The 6,000-nt window shown below is 32.7% G+C and overlaps 1 protein-coding gene across 1 annotated transcript in view; it reads left to right on the top strand.

Moving 5' to 3' along the window:
* The first annotated feature begins 842 nt into the window (after positions 1-842).
* The window catches only part of LOC148945616 (uncharacterized), a 111,830-nt gene continuing 106,672 nt past the window's right edge, over positions 843-6,000 (top strand). Inside the window, exon 1 of the mRNA XM_089099295.1 lies at positions 843-1,023. The gene's annotated coding sequence lies outside the window, so the exon portion shown is untranslated. The remainder of the gene's footprint in view (positions 1,024-6,000) is intronic.

Genomic DNA, 6,000 nt, shown 5'->3' with positions numbered 1-6,000 from the left:
CTGGCTGAGAAAAATGTCGAGCAATGTTGGAAACATAGAGGGCCATTTTTTATTTTCTATTTATTTTTTTCATTTTGTATTAGTAGTTTTATTAATAACTGAACATTATTTGGTGTCAGTGAAGACGAGTCCCATCCTTGTGGTCAGTTTGGTCAAACTTAAAAATCTATTTAAAAAAATAATTGGTATAGTATGACCAGTATCAATAATATTTTTCCCAATTTTTTATTGTCTTAGCCAATTTGGGAAGTGGGAGATTCAAATTTTAAATTCTGCTTGCTCATTATCCGTGTTTGTCTCAGGTCTTCGTTTCAAGGAAAAAGAAAACGAAGAATTGTTTGAACTTTCAGTTCAACTGAAGTCATGATATTAGTTTTCTGTTACGAAGGAACTAGTCCCTCTTTGGCCCTTTCTCACAACGTCATGTTGTTCCTTGAAACACCATTTGAGGGACTGCAAACCCTCAACGTGCCATAGCTCTTCTCGTTTTTGAAGTGGTAACAGAAAAATCTTGGAAAGGGGTATTTTTTTGTAAAAATTGAAGGGTGTCATTTGTTTTTCTAACTCCTTTCATTTGTGTTTCTACTCCCTCTCCTTGAAAGGAATAGAAACAAAAGAAGTAGTAGGGAGTAAAACTTTGGAATTTTCGTTTTTCATTTTTCTAATAGAAATATTGTATCTATTTCGCTAGAGAGAGTTTGTCTATTATATTGGTGCCATAGCTTCAGCAATGAGCGAATCGAAAATTTTAAGAACCGTCGCATGTTTTTAGAAAAAAATTTATCTTCAATGTCTTATTGAGACTTATCTATTCATTTTATCGCGTTAAAGGAATTTGTAATTTGGCCTCTAGTGTTTATACAATCAACGTTTTTTATATACACTTTTTAATTTGTGATTTTTGAAATTAGTTCAGTAATAGGACTATTGTATCACTTCGTAATCCGTCAAGAGTAGTCCTGTAGATGGAATAAAAAAGGATGAGAATGAGTCACCTATCCTCTGGATGGGTCTGAAAATATGGTATAATGAGCGTTCTATGTTTTGCTTATTTTAGGACTATTGTCTCCAGTTCTTCCGAAGCCCAAACGAGAGGGTATGGGGATAAGACCATCCTCCCCCTTAAAAATTTGTACAATGTTTTTTTTTTCATTTCTATATATTTATTTAATAAATTTTATATTATTATTAATTTGCATTTGATTCGTTGGAAGTTCTTTGTATATTATAAATTAATTTTTAAATATATAAATGCTAATTAACATACATTTCCATAGGTCAGTTTCGTTTAATCCTGTGTTTATTTTTAACGTCAAATTAGTTTTTAACTTATTATTAACTTAATTAAAGCGCTAAATTAAAAATTTTTATATCAAAACCAATTTGTTTGTATTACTAATAGAATTTTTTTTCATTTAAATTAAAATTTTAAAACTAAGAATTAGAAAAAAAGAATTGAAGGATGCAAGATTGAAACCGAAAAAGAACCAAATGTAAGTAGTATAAATCTGATTTAACATTTTTCTGTTTTTTTTTATATTTTGTTTTTTTTTTTATATTTCACCAAATCTTCGTTTTCTCCTTATTTCGAAGGATTGAGACTAAGTTTCATTAGAGGTCTCTCAGCCACCAAATAATCGTGTCGGAAGCTCGGTTTGTCCATTTCTCTATTTTCCCCGGGAGGGGAAATCACCAAATCTTCATTTTCTCCTTATTTCAGAGGATTGAGACTAAGTTTCATTAGAGGTCTCTCAGCCACCAAATAATCGTGTCGGAAGCTCAGTTTGTCTATTTCTCTATTTTCCCCGGGAGGGGGTGTCTTGGAATGACTCTAAGGAATCGTAACTCTCAAGCTCCACAGTTCCGTAGTTAAGGACATGAAAATCAATTAGAGCTAAGGCTTAATAAATTTAATCGTATGTGGTATGAAATCTATTGATACTTATATAGTCTTTTATGGTTACATCTTCTCCTTTCACTCTCTCTATTTTATAGTATATTCATTCTCTTTATCCGCGTTGTTTTACATTTGTCTTTTCTTTTCTCTCCACTGGCCACAGTCTCGTTTGTTGGTTTTTTTTTTTTTTTTTTTTTTTTTCTTTTTTTTTTTTTTTTCATTGAGATTTTTCTCTTCGTTGGTTTTTGTCATGGCTGGCCAGTTCGGCTTAAGATCTTTCATAGTATGTTTAATTTGTTGTCTCTTTTCAAAGATTACTAATTGTATATAATGTATGAAGTTTAAACGCACCATTATCAGTTGTAAATATGAGTTGAGAGGGGGTCTATTCACATGTGTGTGTGTGTTTTTTTTTGTCAATTTTGCTTGTAACTGTCTATTTAAGTTGATTCACTTAAGGCAAATTTTTCCTTTGCAAGGTTTTGATATATTATTTTTCTTAACCTACTGTTTTCATTTTCTACTTAAGGCGATAATTTCTTGTCTTTCAAGAGTTAAGATTCAGCTTAATCTGTCGACCGGTTTTTTTTTAGATAGAAAATTTTGTTTAAAAGGCGTTTAAAACATGCAAAGAGGTTTTTTTTTTTTTTTATCAAATATATGTCATTTCCCCGAAGTCCGAGTAATATCATAATTAATACTTGGTGCCTGGATAGATCTAAAATTAATTCATCAGTCTAAGTATCTTTTCCTTTCGATATAAGCTACAGCTGTAGTCTTGTCACAAAAGCGCACATTTCACAGGGAATATTAACTTTAAGCTGCACAAATAACAGACACAATTATGCACTGAGAGACAACATGATTAAGATTCTCGTTCTTTTTTTTAGTTTTGATTGTAAATATCAGTTAAGTTACTTTTTAGAAAAGCGTTAGGAACAAATATTTATTAAGTAAAGTGCCGTGAAAATGAATTTTACATTCAAGATCCAACTAGAAATAATTCTTAATGCGAAATATTCAACGAGCTTAACTAATAATTTAACTAATAAGAAATGAATGTGTCGGCTAAATTGATTTAAATTCTCATAATACTACTACTAATAATAAATCATCGCTTCATATAGCCGTCTAGACCTGACACAGCTCAATGCCTTGCAACACCTAGGTCTAAATCACAGATCAAAAAATCGGAAACTTATGAGAGTTAGATCCAGCGTTGCCAACGTGGTACAGGTGCACAGTTTTTGGTACAATCTAGCTGCCTTGGTACAATGCGATGCATTTGAATATTTCATGATACAATCCAACATTTCTGGTACATTTGCTCTGTATTTGCCAAGTCAAGTTTTAATTTTTTCCAAATTTTCGAAACTCCCCAAGTCACCTTTGTGGTATTTAAGGACAAGAAAAGGGATATTCGTTGGCGTGCCACAAAAATAAATCTCCACGAACTATAAACTAATCATCCCACTAGAAACGGGGCTCAGAGTTGTTTCTGAGACAGGATGAAGATATTAGTGAAAAAAGTTTGTTTGCCTTTAAGTTTATCCTAGTATTTTTGTCTTTAAAAATGGAAACTAACGTTAAATGCTATAATTATGGTACAAAATATCTTTTGGGTAAAATTTGGTCAGAAAATTAGTATAATTTATCTCAATAGGTTGGCAACGCTGGCTAGACCTTTGGTGATTTAATATGGGAAGATAAGGATTAACAACTATTAAGCTCTACATACAGTGTTGTGTCGATAGAAAAGTAGGAAATTTCAAAGAAAATTGGATAGCTGATATGATTATTCTGTAATTTTGTAGGATTAAAACTGTAACTTCTCTTTAAGTGATATTTAATCTGCATTTTATGAATCATTTTAATTCAAAATCCTGTCTTCACAAAGTAGGCCTTGGTTAGCTTATCAAGATTCGGGAAGTTTAAGTAGGCCAGTTGACTTTGAGCTGGGTAGATGTACTGGCGACAGAATCCTGCTTTCTGCAATTTAAAGTGCATGAAAAGAGAAGGTTTTCAATAGTTTAGGGTAGGTTAAAAAAGAAACAAATTGCCAAATTCTAGATGGCGTTCTTTGCTTTTCACTTCGATACAAGTGCCACTTTCCGCTCTTAAAACTTTCCTGTTATCGTCTTGCTGCCCTCAGTTTCCAGGAGCGGCGTTATCTACTGTGCTATCCTGATAATAAATGAAAGCAGTAGGTTTCGATTGAAGCTTCACTTTTTGTGCTTTCAAATTTTGATTGATTTTCTTAGCTACTCAAATTTAGATTACTGAAAGAATACTTACAGGGCTTTTCGAAAATGTAGGGTTAAATTTCATTGGACTCTTTTCTCCCCAGCTCATCGAACTAAAAACTGAATTTTTTCGGTTTCAAAATGTTCCTAGCGATATTATGTTTGTGAGGGCATTACAACTTTTTTTTTCACCTGTTTTTAAAGAGGGACATGATGGGTTACCTCTGTGCATAACTGAACCATTAATTGATAAAAGTTAGGGTAAATGTATTAATTTGTTTGAATTCGCTCATCTTGTTTAGGCTCGATTTCGTTTTATATTCCTAGAAAAGTGTTTTGTGATAAAACAGTGTTTATTGCTTAGCGGCCTGTTTTTATTTTCGCGTTGTACGTCTTTATTTGCCAAAATAAAATCATTGTTCACCATCATATGTCTGCTTTTCTTAATTCCCCCCCCCTCTCTCTCTCTATCTCTCTCACTCCCACACTCACTCTGTTTTTGAGGTAATGCCATGCTGAAGTTCACAGTTTCTTGAACGAATATTACCCGTAAAAATTTGCTGTCTGTTACTCGCTCGAAATCAAAGTACAAAGATATAGCAGTAAGTTTACCGCAGATAATTTCTGGTTCTTCATTCTCGGTGCGAACAAACAGCTCTTCCCACTTATTTTACTTTATTTACTTTATTTACACTTTATTTACAGCTCCTCCCATTAGCGCGTACAAACATCTCTCATTTGATCTGCCATCAGCGGTCCAATTACCCTGGAACACGTATTTTGACAGAAACTTTCTCAAAATGCCTTTGAAACCAACTTGAGACTTCGAAACCTATTTTTAATTCCTAAAAACATCTAATAATAACATTGCACTACTAATTACCGATTTTCATGTATGTATTGGAATAAATTAATTTAAAATTAGTTTCATTAAAATTTAGTGTTCCAACGTTAAAGCCAAGTTTCGTGTTCAAGAAAAATCTGACTTGTCTACCCGTAAAAAGATCTAATGTCGATTATGTTTTTAGGTTCTCTGGAGCACTGGCACCTCGGTCCGGGTTTTTATAATGGGTGAGATAGGGAAAGATCATACTGCCTATAATTTATATACTGTGCTCGAAATTGGGACTGTGCAGGTGTAAATTGGGATTGAGCAAAGTTGTGAAAATGAAAACACTTTTGTTGTAATTCATTTAAGGAGAAGATCTATTTTGCAAGGTTTCATTTTTATAACACATAGATTTTTAAAGGTCAGGGCCCACTTTTTTCTCATCACTAGGAAAGCAGTCTAAAGGGTTATGCACGCTCGAAGGGATGTCCTCAGTACCTCTGCCGTGATCCTATCGACTATATATTTTAGATATAGGTAGCTCAAAGAGTAAGAGGGTTGCCATAGAATCAAAGCAATAGGAATGATGCTACAAAGAAACAATAAATTCGGGATATTAACCTTTCAACTGAAGTGGACCAATTTACTACTAAACATTTATCTTTTATTTCTTCCAAAACGTCGTTCAATATACTCGCCTTTAGCATGTTGTATAAAATCATGCAATTTAATGCGTTACTCAAATAACAGAGATAAAGACACGTTTTCAAGAATCTGCGAGAGACATTATTAAGATCCTCATTTTTTTAGTTTTTTAAGTTTTGATTGCAATTATCAGTTATGTAGATAAACACAGTTACGTAAATAATTTCGTATATTATTACGTAGATTTCGTTACGTAGATTTTTAGAGCAGCGTCAAAAACAAATATTTAGTGAGCAATGCAATGAATAGGAATTTATCCTTTTATACTCGTTCAGCTAAATTCAAAAACATTAACAGCATAACATAGTACAAACGAAAGAAAATAA

Source organism: Artemia sp. Qi Xiang Cuo, chromosome 13 (genome assembly GCF_049724085.1).
Source record: "Artemia sp. Qi Xiang Cuo chromosome 13, ASM4972408v1, whole genome shotgun sequence".
In the NCBI taxonomy this organism is placed as follows: domain Eukaryota; kingdom Metazoa; phylum Arthropoda; class Branchiopoda; order Anostraca; family Artemiidae; genus Artemia; species Artemia sp. Qi Xiang Cuo.
Note: the sequence above shows the minus strand (reverse complement) of the source record. Positions and strands in the feature narration are given on the sequence as shown.